The sequence below is a fragment of the Bombina bombina genome, chromosome 3 (genome assembly GCF_027579735.1).
Source record: "Bombina bombina isolate aBomBom1 chromosome 3, aBomBom1.pri, whole genome shotgun sequence".
Taxonomy (NCBI): domain Eukaryota; kingdom Metazoa; phylum Chordata; class Amphibia; order Anura; family Bombinatoridae; genus Bombina; species Bombina bombina.
This window is the reverse complement of record NC_069501.1, coordinates 263,292,237-263,313,903: the sequence shown is the minus strand read 5'-3', so window position 1 is coordinate 263,313,903 and position 21,667 is coordinate 263,292,237. Positions and strand designations below refer to the sequence as shown.

General features: G+C 37.5%; 1 protein-coding gene and 1 long non-coding RNA gene across 4 annotated transcripts in view; one reads left to right on the top strand and one right to left on the bottom strand.

Moving 5' to 3' along the window:
* Positions 1-21,667, bottom strand: part of RAP1GAP2 (RAP1 GTPase activating protein 2) — a 695,842-nt gene that overhangs the window by 435,474 nt on the left and 238,701 nt on the right. The window lies entirely within an intron of this gene.
* The window catches only part of LOC128653160 (uncharacterized), a 32,671-nt gene continuing 26,190 nt past the window's right edge, over positions 15,187-21,667 (top strand). Inside the window, exon 1 of the long non-coding RNA XR_008401336.1 lies at positions 15,187-15,279. This is a non-coding gene — a long non-coding RNA (uncharacterized LOC128653160). The remainder of the gene's footprint in view (positions 15,280-21,667) is intronic.

Here is a 21,667-nt window from a genome sequence, read left to right as displayed (position 1 = left end):
TCTGACACAGAGTCCATTTATACAGCAACTAACTCTACACACTTTATTTCCTGGTTCCCCACTCTGATAATGCTGTTCCCGCCCCTACTTCTTTGCAACAATTACTGTATATAGATTTCTAAGTCAGAGCACAAACTGGAAAAAAAACCTATATAGTATAACGTAACAGCAAACACCATAGTGCGTACCTGCAAATATCTCAATGGGCTTCATTACAGTTGAGAGACACGTTGTAGCCCAAATGTACAACTCAGAATCAATTACATTTAATCGGCACAACAATGAAGCTTCTTGGGAATAACGACACAAACAGTAATTATTTGGTGGCAACTACTAATTTCAATGAAAATTGCTAAAGACTGTTAACCTATGTAGCACAATCCTGCTGTATAGCTATCACATTCTATTTTTCTACAGCTAGTAAAACCATATACACATAATATACAGGCGGCTATTACCTCTCAAAAGCCACTTTCATTTTGACTTAACCCAACCACAACAAAACTTGGAGACCCAGCATCCATTGTGATAAATACTAACTGCAGATGACCTGGCACCCCAGACTACTAATAACACAATAGCATCTTCCCACCCAACACGTCCGTCCATAATTTGACCCTCAAATACAAATAAACAACATTTTAATGCTAAACAAACCCACTACATGAGGTCCTCTTTTGCAAACTACAAATTAAACCCATCTCTGAGAGTTGGATGTGTATTTTAAAAAGAAACTAACGGCTAGATTACGAGTTGTGAGTTAGGGTAAAAAAGCAGAGTTAAGAGGCCCGCTGGTATTACGAGTCTTGAAGGTTTAGGGTCACCGCACACTTCTTTGGCCTTACCGCAAAACGACTTACGTAAACTTCGTAAAGTCTTTTTTCTATGGGACTTCCATAGTGCTGATATTACGAGTCTGTCCTGGGAGGCCACAAAGTGAGCGGTACACCCTACACCGTCAAGAGTCCTAACGCATTTAAAAGTCAGTAGTTAAGAGTTTTATGGTACAACGCTGTAGCATAAAACTCATAACTAAAGTGCTAAAAAGTACACTAACACCCATAAACTACCTATTAACCCCTAAACCGAGACCCTCCCGCATCGCAAATACTAAAAAAAATGTAACCCCTAATCTTCCACTTCGGACACTGCCGCCACCTACGTTATATGTATTAACCCCTAATCTGCTTACCCCATCGCCGACACCTACATTATATTTATTAACCCCTAATCTGCCGCCCCCAATGTCGCTGCCACCTACCTACACTTATTAACCCCTAATCTGCCGCCCCCAACGTCGCCGACACTATAATAAACATATTAACCCCTAACCTGCCGCACTCCCGCCTCGCAAACATTAGTTAAGTAGTATTAACCCCTAATCTGCCGTCCCTAACTTCGCCGCCACCTATCTACATTTATTAACCCCTAATCTGCTGCCCCCAACGTCGCCGCCACTATATTAAAGTTATTAACTCCTAAACCTAAGTCTAACCCTAAACCTAACACCCCCTAACTTAAATATAATTTAAATAAATCTAAATAAATATTCCTATCATTAACTAAATAATTCCTATTTAAAACTAAATACTTACCTGTAAAATAAACCCTAAAATAGCTACAATATAGCTAATAGTTACATTGTAGCGATTTTAGGATTTATTTTTATTTTACAGGCAAGTTTGTATTTATTTTAACTAGGTAGAATAGTTATTAAATAGTTATTAACAATTTAATAACTACCTAGCTAAAATAAATACAAATTTACCTGTAAAATAAAACCTAACCTAAGTTACACTAACACCTAACACTACACTATAATTAAAAAAATGAACTAAATTAAATACAATTATCTAAATTAAATTAAATTAGCAAAAGTACAAAAAACAAACAAACACTAAATTAGAGAAAATAATAAACAAATTACAGAAATTTTAACTAATTACACCTAATCTAATAGCCCTATTAAAATAAAAAAGCCCTCCCAAAATAAAAAAAAAAACCCTAGCCTAAACTAAACTACCAATAGCCCTTAAAAGGGCCTTTTGCGAGGCATTGTCCCAAAGTAATCAGCTCTTTTACCTGTAAAAAAATACAAACAACCCCCCAACAGTAAAATGCACCACCCACACAACCAACCCCCCAAATAAAATACTAGCTAAAAAAACCTAAGCTCCCCATTGCCCTGAAAAGGGCATTTGGATGGGCATTGCCCTTAAAAGGGCAGTTAGCTCTTTTGCCGCCCAAACCCTAATCTAAAATATAAAACCCACCCAATACACCCTTAAAAAAACTAACACTAACCCCCTGAAGATCGACTTTCCGGGAGACGTCTTCATCCAAGTCGGGCAAAGTGGTCATCCAGACGGGCAGAAGTCTTCATCCAAGCTGGGCAGAAGTGGTCCTCCAGATGGGCAGAAGTCTTCATCCAGACGGCATCTTCTATCTTCATCCTTCCAGGGTGGAGCGGGTCCATCTTCAAGACATTCGACGTGGAGCATCCTCTTCATCCGACAACTAAAACAGAATGAAGGTACCTTAAAGTGATGTCATCCAATATGGCGTCCCTTAGATTCCGATTGGCTGATAGAATTCTATCAGCCAATCGGAATTAAGGTAGAAAAAATCCTATTGGCTGATGATCCAATCAGCCAATAGGATTGAACTTTAATCATATTGGCTGATTGCATCAGCCAATAGGATTTTTTCTACCTTAATTCCGATTGGCTGATATAATTGTATCAGCCAATCGGAATCTAAGGCAGTGATTTTGTAACCTTTTTTTTGCCGTGGCACACTTTTTTACATTAAAAAATCCTGTGGCACACCACCATCCCAAAATTTTAAAAAAATCACACATTGTAGCCTAATACAGCATGTATATATACACATACACACAAACACACACATACTGTATGTATTGTGCTGTTATCCCATGCCTCCTACAAACTACCCCTGCACTGGGAGTAAAAAACAAGCAAAGTTTAAAAAATATGTCACACTGTTGTCGGTCTGCCGTGGCACACCTGAGGATCTCTCACGGCACACTAGTGTGCCACGGCACACTGGTTGAAAAACACTGATCTAAGGGACGCCATCTTGGATGACATCACTTACAGGTACCTTCATTCTGTTTTAGTCGTCGGATGAAGAGGATGCTCCGCATCGGATGTCTTGAAGATGGACCCGCTCCGCGCCGGAAGGATGAAGATAGAAGATGCCGTCTGGATGAAGACTTCTGCCCATCTGGAGGACCACTTCTGCCCGGCTTGGATGAAGACTTCTGCACGTCTGGAGGACCACTTCGCCCAGCTTGGATGAAGACGTCTCCCGGTAAGTCGATCTTCAGGGGGTTAGTGTTAGGTTTTTTTAAGGATGTATTGGGTGGGTTTATTTTTTAGATTAGGGTTTGGGCGGCAAAAGAGCTAACTGCCCTTTTAAGGGCAATGCCCATCCAAATGCTCTTTTCAGGGCAATGGGGAGCTTAGTTTTTTTTTAGCTAGCATTTTATTTTGGGGGGTTGGTTGTGTGGGTGGTGGGTTTTACTGTTGGGGGGGTTGTTTGTATTTTTTTACAGGTAAAAGAGCTGATTACTTTGGGGCAATACCCCACAAAAGGCCCTTTTAAGGGCTATTGGTAGTTTAGTTTAGGCTAAGGTTTTTTTTTTATTTTGGGGGGCTTTTTTATATTAATAGGGTTATTAGATTAGGTGTAATTAGTTTAAATTTCTGTAATTTGTTTATTATTATCTGTAATTTAGTGTTTTTGTTTTTTTCTGTACTTTAGCTAATTTAATTTAATTTAGGTCATTGTATTTAATTTAGTTAATTTATTTAATTATAGTGTAGTGTTAGGTGTTTTTTACAGGTACTTTTGTATTTATTTTAGCTAGGTAGTTATTAAATAGTTAATAACTATTTAATAACTATTCTACCTAGTTAAAATAAATACAAACTTGCCTGTAAAATAAAAATAAACCCTAAGCTAGCTACAATGTAACTATTAGTTATATTGTAGCCATCTTAGGGTTTATTTTACAGGCATTTAGTTTTAAATAGGAATAATTTAGTTAATGATAGGAATACTTATTTTGATTTATTTCAATTATATTTAAGTTAGGGGGTGTTAGGTTTAGGGTTAGACTTAGGTTTAGGGGTTAATAACTTTAATATAGTGGCAGCGACGTTGGGGGCGGCAGTTTAGGGGTTAATAAGTGTAGGTAGGTGGCAGCGACATTGGGGGCGGCAGATTAGGGGTTAATAAATATAATGTAGGTGTCGGCGATGTTGGGGTCAGCAGATTAGGGGTTAATAAGTGTAAGATTAGGGGTGTTTAGACTCGGGGTTCATGTTAGGGTGTTAGGTGTAGACATAACTTTTATTTCCCCATAGGAATCAATAGGGATGCGTTAGGGAGCTTCACACTGCTTTTTTGCAGGTGTTAGACTTTTTTCAGCCGGCTCTCCTCGTTGATTCCTATGGGGAAATCGTGCACAAGCACGTTACACCAGCTCACTGCTGACTTAAGCAGCGCTGGTATTGGAGTGCGGTAATGAGCAAAATTTTGCTCTATGCTCACTTCTTGCCTTTTAACGACGTGTTTGTAAAAACTCGTAATACTAGCGCTGTAGGTAAGTGAGCGGTGAGTGAAAACTGCTCGTTAGCACCGCACAGCCTCTAACGCAAAACTCGTAATCTAGGTGTAAGAAAATATGATCATATATGTGGCTGAAAATCTTAGCATTTAACTGCTGTGCTAATTAGACATGAAACAGTCCCTTGGCAGGGATGCCGCCAGTAGCACTTGGCACTACATTGGTCTTGAGTGGAAGGGCACAAGTTTAGCATCCACCGCTAGAGCTGAAGGTAAAGTCTTCCCCTGCAAGAGCAATGAGGCAGAAGGGTGGATTTTGCAGTATTATTGGAAGAACTGTAACCAAGAGGAAGCAGCAGATCAATTTCTGTCACTGAGACACTGGAGGTGTAAAATTATAAAAGGGGCTTCCTTGATATATATGCCCACTGTGGTAGTCTCCCACAAGAAAAAAAGAAATACTCCGGGTAGAGGGCCCTGCAAGTAAAGTGGGTGGTAGACCCGTTTGGAACCTTTGGGCTTAACCACATAAAATGGGCCTTTTGATGGTTGGATATAACCTGGAATCCAATTGAAATAGAAGTCTGACATGAGTTAATTGCCTTCTGGTCTGGATATTTTAAGGTTATGGAACATTTTTTCTTATAAAGTTAATCATCACAAAGTTATATTTATCAAAGTCAGTATTTTTTAAATGTGTTATATTTTAGGATGTATTTTTTATTCCTTTTCTAAGACACTGTAGTAAAATAATTACTCTGTTCGGAAATAACTATGAAAGCTACAAGTTTGTTTGTTTTAGCATGTAATAGACACTTTTCTGATGAACAAATTCCTTATATCACAGAGAAAGGGTCCAGTCCGCAAATTAAAAGTAAAAAATAATAATAGTAATACTACTATACAAAGACAAACAGCTCCATCTAACTCTTTATTAGATGAGACTGTAGCGGAAATAAATGAGTCACAAATAAATTCTGTGCAACTAGGAAACTGCACTACTTAAAGAGACAGTCTAGTCCAACATAAACTTTTATGATTCAGATAGGGTATGTAATTGTAAACAACTTTCCAATTGTCTTTTATCACTAATTTTATTTTGTTCTCTTGGTATTCTTAGTTGAACGTTAAACCTAGGAGGTTCATATGTTAATTTCTTAGACCTTGAAGGAAGCCTCTTAACTGAATGCATTTTAACAGTGTTTCACAATTAGAAGGTGTTAGTTCATGTGTGTCATATAGATAACACTGTGCTTACGCACGTGGAGTTACCTAGGAGTCAGCACCGATTGGCTAAAATGCAAGTCTGTCAAAAGAATTGAAATAAGGGGGCAGTTTGCAGAGGCCTAGATACAAGGTAATCACAGAGGTTAAACGTATATTAATATAACTGTGTTGGTTATGCAAAACTAGGGAATGGGTAATAAAGGGAGTATCTACCTTTTAAAACAATACAAATTCTGGTGTAGACCTTTAAAACTGATAAGATACAAAATGGTTTAGACTAACTGATAAAAGAATTAACTCAAAAAACTGCTTTGATTTATTATTATGGAGTAAAGAATCTGAGATGTTGAAGACTTCCAGCAGGGAGTTGATGAAACAAAAATTACATGGTTTATTGGAAAGAAATTAAACAGAACAGAAAAATTGAGGAAAAATTAGAAAATCGCTCATGGCTGAAAAGGGCTAGTGGTCGGTGTGCTAACTGTTGCGCGTGAGCGATATTGTTTTTTTGCGGGCAGCAGTTAAAAGTAACTATGATTGCAAAAGTGCAATCGCACTTTATGCTTGTAGGCAGGGCCGCCACTAGAAATTTTGGGGCCCATGACTTAACCATTGATCAGCCCCCTCCTTTGACGTGCTATTTTCGACCAAGTGACTAAAACGTATATGCACTTTATTCTTAAGTGTCTATTTAAACTTGGAAATGTTGTAAAGGTAGTAAAATACAGATACACTCATACACTGAAACACACACACATAAGGATTCACATATAGACACTCTAGCAGACACACAAAGAAACACACTCAGACACAGACACCCAAACAGACACTCAGCACTTGTTTATATTGACCTGACAAGTAATGAGGTAAACTACAGTTTTGTAAGAAAAAAGGAGATTTAGAAAACAAAATATGGAGTTCTGATGATCTTTTTGTAAAGGAAGATGCCAACTAAATGATGACAACAGCATGCAGTGGCTGAAAGGAAGGGCCCTGAACTGCCTAAACAATAATTTAAAGGTTAAATGGTGGATTGGTGACTTCCAGAAAGGTCTTGTTAGTCTCAAAGTCTGTAGAAAGATGTGAATAATAAGTAGTAAGGTTAAAATGTCCTAAAAAGGAACAGTTAATGGACACACACACAAACTCAAACTTGCTCATACATCCAAGGAAACACTGACAGAGACAGCCTCAGAAAACACACAAAGACATACAGGGAGTGCAGAATTATTAGGCAAGTTGTATTTTTGAGGATTAATTTTATTATTGCACAACAACCATGTTCTCAATGAACCCAAAAAACTCATTAATATCAAAGCTGAATAGTTTTGGAAGTAGTTTTTAGTTTGTTTTTAGTTATAGCTATTTTAGGGGGATATCTGTGTGTGCAGGTGACTATTACTGTGCATAATTATTAGGCAACTTAACAAAAAACAAATATATACCCATTTCAATTATTTATTTTTACCAGTGAAACCAATATAACATCTCAACATTCACAAATATACATTTCTGACATTCAAAAGCAAAACAAAAACAAATCAGTGACCAATATAGCCACCTTTCTTTGCAAGGACACTCAAAAGCCTGCCATCCATGGATTCTGTCAGTGTTTTGATTTGTTCACCAAACAACCACAGCCTCCCAGACACTGTTCAGAGAGGTGTACTGTTTTCCCTCCTTGTAAATCTCACATTTGATGATAGACCACAGGTTCTCAATGGGGTTCAGATCAGGTGAACAAGGAGGCCATGTCATTAGATTTTCTTCTTTTATACCCTTTCTTGCCAGCCACGCTGTGGAGTACTTGGACGCGTGTGATGGAGCATTGTCCTACATGAAAATCATGTTTTTCTTGAAGGATGCAGACTTCTTCCTGTACCACTGCTTGAAGAAGGTGTCTTCCAGAAACTGGCAGTAGGACTGGGAGTTGAGCTTGACTCCATCCTCAACCCGAAAAGGCCCCACAAGCTCATCTTTGATGATACCAGCCCAAACCAGTACTCCACCTCCACCTTGCTGACGTCTGAGTCAGACTGGAGCTCTCTGCCCTTTACCAATCCAGCCACGGGCCCATCCATCTGGCCCATCAAGACTCACTCTCATTTTATCAGTCCATAAAACCTTAGAAAAATCAGTCTTGAGATATTTCTTGGCCCAGTCTTGACGTTTCAGCTTGTGTGTCTTGTTCAGTGGTGGTCTTCTTTCAGCCTTTCTTACCTTGGCCATGTCTCTGAGTATTGCACACCTTGTGCTTTTGGGCACTCCAGTGATGTTGCAGCTCTGAAATATGGCCAAACTGGTGGCAAGTGGCATCTTGGCAGCTGCACACTTGACTTTTCTCAGTTCATGGGCACTTATTTTGCGCCTTTGTTTTTCCACACGCTTCTTGCGATCCTGTTGACTATTTTGAATGAAACGCTTGATTGTTCGATGATCACGCTTCAGAAGCTTTGCAATTTTAAGAGTGCTGCATCCCTCTGCAGGATATCTCACTATTTTTTTTACTTTTCTGAGCCTGTCAAGTCCTTCTTTTGACCCATTTTGCCAAAGGAAAGGAAGTTGCCTAATAATTATGCACACCTGATATAGGGTGTTGATGTCATTAGACCACACCCCTTCTCATTACAGAGATGCACATCACCTAATATGCTTAATTGGTAGTAGGCTTTCGAGCCTATACAGCTTGGAGTAAGACAACATGCAGAAAGAGGATAATGTGGTCAAAATACTCATTTGCCTAATAATTCTGCACTCCCTGTACACACACACACACACACACACACACACAGACTCCCACAGAAAACACACAAAGACATACATACATAGAGAGACAACCACATAAAACACAGAAAGACATACACACACCCTCACTGAGACATCCACAGAAAACATACAAAGACATACACACTCCCTCACAGAGACACCCACATAAAACACACACCCTCACAGAAACATCCACAGAAAACACAGACATACATACACACACCCTCACAGAGACATCCACAGAAAACACAGGCATACACACCCACCCTAACAGAGCCATCCAGAGAAAATAAACAAGACAAACATACTCACACCCTCACAGAGACACCCATAGAAAAAAGCTCAAAGACATATGCACACACCCTCACAGACATCCACAGAAAATGTACAAAGACATACACACCCACCCTCATAGAGAGACCCACAGAAAAAAAATACATACACACTCATAGAGACACAAACCAAAGCACAAAGACATTAACACAGACACCCACAGAAACACTCACAGGAGGAAACATTTATGCACATTGCATCCCCTAAATCAACAGTGTGTGACATGCATGATAAAAAAAATTGCAGAAATTAAGAGATCACTTTTTAAAGAATCATATTTGTAAATGTGCAAACAAAAATAATTCTGTGAATTCAAAATTGTACATTAATGATCTGGGTAGATGGCTAGATGAAGAAAAGTACTTTTAAAAGGTTGACATATGTTTGTTTGTTTTTTCCCCAGTTTCCCCAACCAAGAGCACTACTTCAAATATAGTGTACAAATGTTCCCATCTGTCAGCTGTACTTACGGATTTTGAAAATGCTGTACTCTATATGGTCTTGGTGGAACCATAAGCTGTGGTACTCATACCATTAGATCTGGTTAAATGCAGGATTTAGGTTTGTTGGTATGTATTTCAAAATTAAGTCAGCTGTAGTGTAAACTGAACAGTTTTAAGTTAACCTGTCTCATTTCAAGCACCGAGCAATCTTAGTCTGAGAGTATAACATTTTATGAAGGTGTAAAAATCTTAGATAAAATGCCTCCTTGCATCTGGAAAGTCCTTGCATAAAGGGGCAGTAAACGGGAAAGTAATATATATATATATATATATATATATATATATATAAATATAAGCAGCAGGAGAGCACTCTCACTTAAAAATTCAATGTGCCAGGGTGCATGCAAAAAGTGAATAATATCAATGAACAAATGGCTGCACTCACTGGTCCTTTCAATTAAAAATATTTATTTCTGTGACGTTTCGGGGACTGTATCCCCTTCCTCAGACAGAGGACACATGCAAGATGCATCCCTTTATACAAACACCAATACAAACAAATAAAGACCCCCCCCCCCACAAAGTGGAAAAAAAACACCAAAGGTTGTCATAGCAACCTCCCAAACACAGTGAACACAATGCATAAACAGTGATATACAAGAGACAAGCAATAATAAAGAAATAAATATAACCATCAATAACACATCTCATCAGTGATTACAGCAACAAGAGATAATATGTAAATAACAAAATAAAATTGCATTTCTAGTATACGTCTATGTTATCTACGCTGTAAACTTAATGTACTGCAGACACGCTACTGCTCACAAAGTATAATACTATTCATATGCCCTATTATACAAAAAGACGGTACTGTTAAATTTATATCCAAGCTTTGGGGAAGAGGAACAAAAAGAAGAGCAATTGTGCACATCCATTAATATATAATTAAATAAATAAGTCAGCATTACATTCTCATACCTCAGAACTGCTGCATCTCAGAGCGCGCGTACATGCAAGACAGGGGGCGTTGCTAGCAGTGTAAGCCCGGAGACAGCATGTGGTACGTCATCACGTAACCCAATGTAAATACAGACTCAGCTGTTCACCCGGGGGAACACTCGTAGCACAAAAAGTCTCAAGCAGCAACTAACCCACCAACAGGCTAGTGCTGCTAATAGGTTACTAGGGGACAATAATCCTACAGGAAATCTGCATAATAAATAGGCAGTATACATGTAATGGCCGTATGTCATCTTACACAGTGTCTAGACCATACACAATATTAATACTACATAGTGCAGCTTGGGATATACCAAAATATAAATAATATTTAAAGGGATATGTAGGAAAATATATTCAAAATGTAGACAAATAATAAATTTAGACAAATAATAAAAAATTTTTTTTTATATCTGTACATATACCAACTTGAAATAAGATGAACTAAGCTAATAAGGCGATCAATATGGGGTAGAGCCAGATATCCAAATAAATACATACTATTAGCTCAGGTTAATAAATGTAAAAAATAGGAAAAATAATTATGAAAATGAAATGTAAACTATACATATAGTAAAAATTGAACTATACATATAATGCAACAACCTATCTACTTCAAAGGGAAATAATTGTCACACCTGTTTGAACATTAAATGTTACCTAATCTCCAAATGAACCAAGGCTATTATAAACCTATGGGGCCCTAAGGCCCAAATAATCTATTAACAAATCTGTCTGTGAATGAAATAAAAAACAACTAAGGTTACTAGACCTACCAAATTCTCATGGCTCATGGACTCCCAACGAAAAGAAAAAGGGCTCATGGACTCCCAACCACAATGGATCATTGGACAACCCATTAAATGAACTCATTAAAGGAAACAATGCCAATCCAGCATTGAATTTAGTCCGTTAGGTTGGATGGTATTCAAACGATATGTCCATCTGGCTTCAATTTGAAGAAGGATTCTATTTCTATCACCACCCCTCTTCAATGGGGGAACATGGTCTATGAGGACAAACCGTAGATCAGTAGGATTATGTCCCGCCTCCAAAAATGCCTGGCAACTGGTTGGTCACTTTTCTGATCCTTGATTGCTGTTCTTATGGTCGAACGGTGGTTCGCCATACGAGTTCGGGCGTCATTGGATGTTTTGCCCACATAGAATTTCGCACAATTGCAACTCAGTAGATAACAAACGTAGTAGTACATGTCAGCCGGTGTCTTATGGTGAATTTTTTCTGCTCCTGGAAGAATTGAGTTGCACGTAGTGCATCCGATACACCGATAACAGCCAAGTTTTTTTGGTTAAAGCCAGGTAAGTTGTTGGTAACAGTGGCTCGGATCTGTCTTCATGAGGAGATCTCTCAAACTAGTATTCCTTTTGTAGCCCACCCTAGGGGGTGCCCAATTAGATAGCGGAAGACTTGGATCACTTTGCATAATGTGCCAATGGCGACGAAGACTCATCCCAGTGGTTCTTAAGTCTGGAGTATACTTGGTGACAAAAGTCATCCGTGGGTTTGTATCATCCATTTTCTTCAGATTAGCCAAATTGGCCACTGTGCACTTTTCTTTCGCCTGTTTAATACATCTTGGGTTGTACCCTCTATCCAAGAATTTGTTGCTCATTAGCTCTAATTGTATACTTTGATTGGAGTCATCACTATTGTTCCTAATGACCCTTGTCATTTGGGCTTGAGGTATAGCTTGTAGTAATGCCGGAGGGTGACAACTAGTGGCATGGAGCAGTGCATTTCTATCCGTTGGTTTCTGGTATAGAGTATTGCCAAGTTTATTTTCTACTTTAAAGATCCTTAGATCCAAAAAGTCCACTGACTCTGTACTGTGTAACATCTTCAATTTCACTGGAGTATCCAGTTGGTTCAGAATAGTAAACCATTCGGTGAGGTCCTGTTCAGACCCTGCCCAAATCAGGAACAGGTCGTCTATGTACCTTTTGTACAAGCATCACTTTAGGGATCAAGATGCCAACAGCATGCCGAATCCTTTTAAGAAACAGAGTGTCTTTGACCCCATCAGTTCCAATCCTAGCATAAAAACCTACATGCGGTTGGTCACTCAAGAACTAAGTGATTGTTCCTCATCTAAATTTCGGCATAATCTACCCCAAGATGAAAGGGAGGCGATCAAATCCTTGGCCAGTGATGTTTCAATCATCATTAGGACAGGGGATAAAGGTGGGGCCGTGGTGGTCCAGAATTATAGCGACTACAAGAATGAGATTATGACACAATTAGCCGACAATAAAACCTATATTCGGCTGAGTGGGAATCCAACAGTAAGATTTCAGTCACTGATCTTTGCCTCAATTGACCGAGGATATAACAACGGATGGATAGACACTGAAACAGTCTCTTTCCTGAAGGTCCAACACCCAGTGTGCCCTATACTGTATACGCTTCCAAAGATACATAAGGACATCAATCATCCTCCAGGACAACCAATTGTCTCCGCCAGGGGTTCGTGTACTTCCAAATTGGCCATCTATGTGGACTATTACTTACAACCATGTGTGAAACAGATGGCTTCATTTCTGAGGGACTCATCCCAACTACTTGTTTCATTACGCACGTTGGAGATTGAAGAACACTGGCTATTGGTGACAGCAGACGTCACGAGTCTATATACAATAATTCCACATGAAGATGGCAAGAGATGTGTACGTGACAGTCTATTGAAGTATCCTTATGTTGGCCCACCTGTTGATTATTTATTGGAACATTTGGATTTGAGCCTTACTCTCAACTATTTCCGGTTTGAGAAGTCCTTCTATCAGCAAATCACAGGCACGGCCATGGGCTCGAATGTGGCCCCCTCTCTGGCAAATCTGTATATGGAACATTTTGAGCACACAGTAATGGCGGTACAACACAAGAAGGAGGTAATTTTCTACAAAAGGTACATAGACGACCTGTTCCTGATTTGGGCAGGGTCTGAACAGGACCTCACCGAATGGTTTACTATTCTGAACCAACTGGATACTCCAGTGAAATTCAAGATGTTACACAGTACAGAGTCAGTGGACTTTTTGGATCTAAGGATCTTTAAAGTAGAAAATAAACTTGGCAATACTCTATACCAGAAACCAACGGATAGAAATGCACTGCTCCATGCCACTAGTTGTCACCCTCCGGCATTACTACAAGCTATACCTCAAGCCCAAATGACAAGGGTCATTAGGAACAAAAGTGATGACTCCAATCAAAGTATACAATTAGAGCTAATGAGCAACAAATTCTTGGATAGAGGGTACAACCCAAGATGTATTAAACAAGCGAAAGAAAAGTGCACAGTGGCCAATTTGGCTAATCTGAAGAAAATGGATGATACAAACCCACGGATGACTTTTGTCACCAAGTATACTCCAGACTTAAGAACTACTGGGATGAGTCTTCGTCGCCATTGGCACATTAAGCAAAGTGATCCAAGTCTTCCGCTATCTAATTGGGCACCCCCTAGGGTGGGCTACAAAAGGAATACTAGTTTGAGGGATCTCCTCATGAAGACAGATCCGAGCCACTGTTACCAACAACTTACCTGGCTTTAACCATAAAAACTTGGCTGTTATCGGTGTATCGGATGCACTACGTGCAACTCAATGCTTCCAGGAGCAGAAAAAATTCACCATAAGACACCGGCTGACATGTACTACTACGTTTGTTATCTATCTACTGAGTTGCAGTTGTGCAAAATTCTATGTGGGCAAAACATCCGATGACGCCCGAACTCATATGGCGAACCACAGTTCGGCCATAAGAACAGCAATCAAGGATCAGAAAAGTGACCAAAAGTGACCAACCAGTTGCCAGGCATTTTTTGGAGGCGGGACATAATCCTACTGATCTACAGTTTGTCCTCATAGACCATGTTCCCCCATTGAAGAGGGGTGGTGATAGAAATAGAATCCTTCTTCAAATTGAAGCCAGCTGGACATATCGTTTGAATACCATCCAACCTAACGGACTAAATTCAATGCTGGATTGGCATTGTTTCCTTTAATGAGTTCATTTAATGGGTTGTCCAATGATCCATTGTGGTTGGGAGTCCATGAGCCCTTTTTTTTTCGTTGGGAGTCCATGAGCCATGAGAATTTGGTAGGTCTAGTAACCTTAGTTTTTTTTTATTTCATTCACAGACAGATTTGTTAATAGATTATTTGGGCCTTAGGGCCCCATAGGTTTATAATAGCCTTGGTTCATTTGGAGATTAGGTAACATTTAATGTTCAAACAGGTGTGACAATTATTTCCCTTTGAAGTAGATAGGTTGTTGCATTATATGTATAGTTCAATTTTTAATATATGTATAGTTTACATTTCATTTTCATAATTATTTTTCATATTTTTTACATTTATTAACCTGAGCTAATAGTATGTATTTATTTGGATATCTGGCTCTACCCCATATTGATCGCCTTATTAGCTTAGTTCATCTTATTTCAAGTTGGTATATGTACAGATATAAAAAAAAAAAATTATTAATTGTCTAAATTTATTATTTGTCTAGATTTTGAATATATTTTCCTACATATCCCTTTAAATATTATTTATATTTTGGTATATCCCAAGCTGCACTATGTAGTATTAATATTGTGTATGGTCTAGACACTGTGTAAGATGACATACGGCCATTACATGTATACTGCCTATTTATTATGCAGATTTCCTGTAGGATTATTGTCCCCTAGTAACCTATTAGCAGCACTAGCCTGTTGGTGGGTTAGTTGCTGCTTGAGACTTTTTGTGCTACGAGTGTTCCCCCGGGTGAACAGCTGAGTCTGTATTTACATTGGGTTACGTGATGACGTACCACATGCTGTCTCCGGGCTTACACTGCTAGCAACGCCCCCTGTCTTGCATGTACGCACGCTCTGAGATGCAGCAGTTCTGAGGTATGAGAATGTAATGCTGACTTATTTATTTAATTATATATTAACGGATGTGCACAATTGCTCTTCTTTTTGTTCCTCTTCCCCAAAGCTTGGATATAAATTTAACAGTACCGTCTTTTTGTATAATAGGGCATATGAATGGTATTATACTTTGTGAGCAGTAGCGTGTCTGCAGTACATTAAGGTTACAGCGTAGATAACATAGACGTATACTAGAAATGCAATTTTATCTCTTGTTGCTGTAATCACTGATGAGATGTGTTATTGATGGTTATATTTATTTCTTTATTATTGCTTGTCTCTTGTATATCACTGTTTATGCATTGTGTTCACTGTGTTTGGGAGGTTGCTATGACAACCTTTGGCGTTTTATTTCCACTTTGTGGGGGGTGGGGTCTTTATTTGTTTGTATTGGTGTTTGTATAAAGGGATGCATCTTGCATGTGTCCTCTGTCTGAGGAAGGGGATACGGTCCCCGAAACGTCACAGAAATAAATATTTTTGATTGAAAGGACCAGTGAGTGCAGCCATTTGTTCATTGATATATATATATATATATATATATATATATATATATATATATATATATATATATATATATATATATATATATATATATATATATAAAATATAAAAAATGCATATCTGCCAAAAGGGCACCTACCATTTGTGTATTGAGGAGGAAATATTTCTGCAGGGTTTTAAATATAGAATTTCTACAGCACTGTCAAATAATCATAAATACACTGCTGCTAAAAAAATGTGTTTTTATGGACCCCTGGCCCCACCATACAACTACTACCACACTGAAGTTACAATCTAAAATTGCACAAAGAAATAAAATTCTGCAAATGAAAGTGATCTGCCGTCTGACTCAGGCACACACTGTACAAACAAAGTGCCAAGTCTGTCTCACACTGTGCATAGTGGTTTAGTGCACACTCATAAATCCTCTCAAATGCTAATACTTTTCCTATGCTCAATTAGCACTTTGCTGTAGTACCCACTGGTGGCTGCCAATTTTTTTTTTTTTTAGTTCTTGCCTCATGGGGCCCCCCTGGCCCATTGGGCCCCTGACAGGAGACACCCCTGTCACCCCCTGATGGTGGCCCAGCTTGTCATGTTAGCATGACAGAAAACCTTAAAAAATAGTGCATTAAAAAAAGTTGCGCTAAAGAAAACATAAATACATTGAAAAATGTAGTTACACTCATATAAATACTTTCTGATAAAAATGCTTACATAAATGTTAAAAAAAGTTATAAGTTCTCAAAGGTATACTGTATATATGACAAGGTGTTTGACATCAAAGGGCTATATTCTATTTATACATATATATACAGTACATGTCTAAATATGTGTAAGTATACATATATACAATATATATATATATATATATAAATATATGTGTGTGTGTGTAGATATGTATTTAACTGTAATATTTACTGTACTTATTTAACATTTTAATGTTCTTCAGATACAGTAATATGTTATTTTTATTGTATAGTTATATATATATATATATATATATATATATATATATATATATATATATATATGTATATACCTATAGTTGTATATCTATTCATATAGACATATCGGTATAGTTATCTATTTCGCATTAACATTATCACATATATAGAGAAATATATATTTAATAATAAAAAAAGTAGTACATGTGAATGTAAAATATATGTTACACACGTTGGGTTAGCGCACATGAAGAATTATTAACCTCAAACAAATTCTTGAAATATTCATTATAATTATTATAAATTATTTTGCATACTGTAATAAATTCAAAATAAATTTCTCTCTCTCTCTCTTTCTCTCTCTTGAACGACAACCAAATATAAGAACATTTAAGAAAGCCTACAGGATTGGATCTAATAAAGTCAGTGGAGATAACAGCAGAAATGAGAAGCCAAGGCCTATAATCATTAAAGGGCCATAATACCCAAATGTTTAAACACTTGAAAGTGATGCAGCATAGCTGTAAAAAGCTGACTAGAAAATATCTCCTGAACATCTCTATGTAAAAAAGAAAGATATTTTACCTCAAAAGTTCCTCAGTAGCCACCTCCCATTGTAAAGGATTTCTAAGCAGCATTTTAGTGTCTCTGTCCTGGGACATCTGAAGGGATGAGCATCGTGCACTCTCATCTTATTTCACCAATCAGGTAAAGGAAGTTTACAATGAAATCTCATGAGAGTCAAGTCAAATCTCATTAGATAACATTAAAAGTTCATGACCTCAGCACTGCTGATGCTGATTGGCTGCTGTTCATTTCTTCATTTTTTTTTAATTTTTTTACCTGCAGCTGGGAGCAGTTGAGTATAACTTTTTACACAGAACTTACTCTGCTGAGCTGAGGAGATTGTGAGGTAAAATATCTTCCTTTTTTACATAGAGATGCTCAGGTGATATTTTCCAGTCAGCTTTTTAAAGTTATACTGCATCAGTTTCAAGTGATTTAGCATATGAGTATTATGTCCCTTTAAATCTTTAAATTTCCAGAGTAAAATAGCCCATCTGGGGGTGTTTTTGTAAAAATGTATAGTTTTGATTATGCTTAAATAACACTGTGCTAATTTTCAGTATGTCATTCTTGTTTTAGCAATTAAAGGTATAGTAATAACACCTTCAGATTTTTTTTATAAATCTTCACAATATACCTCCATTATTTATTTTGACCCCTTCCATGTAATTTCTAATTCACAGAACTTGAAATACATCTTGCTGACTTCTCAAGGCTAACTCTGGTAAATATAGTATCTCTCTCAGGCCCTAATATTCAAAGATTCTCCAGCTTGGAGAGAAATTCTAGTTCATACTTCACCAAGGTTCAACTCCCTAGCACTGCGGGATCTCTCTAATTTATGTGACGCAAACACAAGCACAGTGCAATATAGCACTGCATGATATGAGAGTTTTGTTACACTTAGACTTTGTGCATTGAATTTTATTTTATATTACATTTCAGATTGGGTCCTTTCAGTATTATTGAATTTAAGCTTTGCACTTTCTCATTAAAATTTTGATCTAGCAGTGTTTTTACACATTCTGATTATGCTTTGCAAGTTTCTGTTTTACCTAATAACTTAGGATCATACTTTGTATATTTCTGTGTGGCTTTCACAAATTACATTGCACCTTGTATATGCTGAATTTAAAACTAAAACTGATACTCTCACAAAGTGTGTGTGTGTGTGGGGGGGGGGGGGGGAGGCACTGCAGTTTCCTGGTCTGAACAGGGGAGTTTCAAATGGTAAGTCTAAAGCTTTCTCACAAGTCTTGTTAAATCTTGTAAGCATTTTAAACAAGCTGGTCTCACTGATATGTCTAGCCAGCTGTATGCAGGTGAAGTTTGCTCAAAATTCACAATACACTTAAGCGTTTATATCAGCCCCAGGGGTTCTCTGGTTACTTTCTCGCTCCCATATGAAATTTTGTATCCCAGAGAGTTTCATTACTTTCTATGGAAGGCACCTCTTATCTCTCTGAAATTTCCAGGTTCCTCCTCCTTTCTTAGAAACTTCAGTGATTTCTGCCCCTGTGAATTCAGCACTTTAAGCTCTCTACAAACTAGAGAATGTTTATCTGGCCCATAAAAAGTAATGACGCTCTCTGGAAAACTGAAGCTGACAGTTTTTCAGTTTTAATTCAAATAAAAGACATGCAAGGTGCAATCTAATTTGTAAAATATACACATAAATATACAAAGTTGAGCCTAATTTGTTAAAGTTACGCAGAATCTGTGAAGGCATAGCCGGACAGATAGCTCAGTATGCTAATGCACTGTGGCTGAGCTCTGTAGCAACCCGAGGGTTGCAGGTTCGATCCCATGCGAGGTCCACTCAGTCTTTCATCCTTCTGAGGTTGATAAAATGAGCAGCGCCTTGAGACCCTTGCGGGTGATTAGCCGCACTTTACAAGGACCCAATACATACATACATACAAGGCATAGAAATAATTTGTAAAATCACAATCCTAAATACAATGCTGTATACAAAATAAAATCTGCTTTTTTTCTCACCTGAGCAGAGAGGTTTTGAATATCAGTGTCTTTATCAAATAACAACTGCAAATCAATTCGCTTTATACTAACTTTATAACAGTGACTACCTTTGTTCTCTACAGAATTAAACCCCTGATTGGCTCCTCTAAATATGGCAAATAGTGGGTGGGGTTTGGCTATTAGAAACTGACTGCAGTAAAAAGTATGTTAATCTGTTTATAAAAAGTTAAGACATGGTTTATATGTTATTCCATAGCAACTCAACAGAAATGTCTTGTAATGACAAGGTATTTTCTGTCCCTTTAAAGATTATACATTTCTTGTAACACATTTGGCCAAACAAATTAAAGCTTCAAAAATTCTACACAGGAAAAATCACTACAGCCACAATAGAAAAAATCTAGTGTACGTTTTTATTCACTCACCAAAAAAACAGAGGCAACACTTTGATATCTATAAGTTCTAATGACTTCTCAGATTAGCTATGCAGCCTACATACATTACAGCTATATACATTAGTGACACCAGTTCAGATATATTTTATCTGAATGGCTTTGTGAGATCTCATATTAGGTAAATGTCTCCATTATTACAGCTTTATACTCAATTAAAAGAACAAGCAACATGCATGGCCTCTGCCCTTTCCATTCTACCATCAATAAGCCCAAGTGCGACCTCAGATCAGGGAAGTGAAAGGAGATGCTGATGAGAATGCAAGGCACAGTTAATTGATGATAATAGGCTGTCTTCCCAACAGATTAAGAAACATGTGATTTATGCCCCACCCCTGATGTTTCAGGCCTTGCTGATTTTGCACCAGCTGCCCCTTATTTTTCTGCCCCGGCTGTTATTGACTTTTTAGGCTTTATCAGGTCAGAGGTCAGGTGTAACAGCAAATAATTTCCATGATTTGGTAATTACTCTTTAATACAACTTGTATTTTAATTACCTTATTTTGATGCGCTCCAAGTGGTTTGGATCGAAAAGCAAGTACATTTTGTAATATGAGTAATAATGCTGCTTTTGACACTTGGATACTGTTTCCATTTTATGAAACATCCTAATGAACAGTAAAGAGGCCACTTCCTTGGAACAATCAGAACTCGAAGGAGCTAATATCTTGTGATATGCTGTGTGACAGATCAATGAATAAAAGATCAATAATTGAGCTGGGCAAGTCGTGCTAATGACACAGCGTGTCTGTTAATCGATCTGCCTGCTCTCACTAATTGCCTATTGGAAACAGCAGTCCATCTCACTTGCTTTCTTTCAAATTGTACTTGTTTTTTCCCAACTTTAGAGGCAAAGAGACTTTTTTGCTCTCAGATCTCTAATTATATATAAAAATAAAATAAGAAGCTTTGAGATTCAACTTTTATATTATATACTCACTTCTTTCACAGAGTTAAAGGGATACTAACCCCACATTTTTTCTTTCATGATTCAGATAAAGCATGCAATTTTAAGCAACTTTCTAATTTACTCATATTATCAATTTTAATTTGTTCTCATGTTATCTTGATTTGAGAAAGCAGTAATGAAAGGTTAGGAGCCGGCCCATTTTTAGTTCAGCACCTGGGTAGCGCTTGCTAATTGGTTTGCTACATTTAGCCACAAATCAGTAAGTGCTACCCAGGTGTTGAACAAAAAATGGGCTGGCTAAAGCTTACAGTACTGCTTTTTAAAATCAAGATAGCATGAGAACAAAGAAAAATTGATAATAGGAGTAAGTTAGAAAGTTGCTTAAAATCTCATGCTCCATCTGAATCATGAAAGAAAAAAAATGGGGTTAGTATCCCTTTAATAGACTATCAATATAATAAAGTAATTTATAAATAAAATGTTTTAATTTCTCTATTTTATTGCTTTAAAAAATGCACACAAATATTTATTTTTTGGCATCTCTATCTATCTATCTATCTATCTATCTATCTATCTATCTATCTATCTATCTTTCTCGGCCCATCTTTGTCTATCTGTCCAGATGTCAAAATAAAGTGGATTAATAATCTAAAACAATTGCTATTGTAAATTTATTTTGTATGTGCCTTACCCAGATTTCCTATCAGCAACTGGGAAAACTGACATGGAGTCATCGACATAAGTAAAGGTTCTACAAAATGGATTCATTAATTGGATTAAAGGGAGATGCAAGTCAAAATTAAACTTTCATGATTCAGAAAGAGGATTCCATTTTAAAGGATTTTTCAGTTTACAAACTACAGGAAATTAACTGGAGATTGATGGCACTCATGTCATTGGCTCTCCAGATGTGTTTAGCTAGCTCCCAGTTTTGTATTGCTGCTCTAGAGCTAACTTTAACTATGTGTTTAATCTGTTTACAGGAGCTAAACACAGATGTGTGTAAA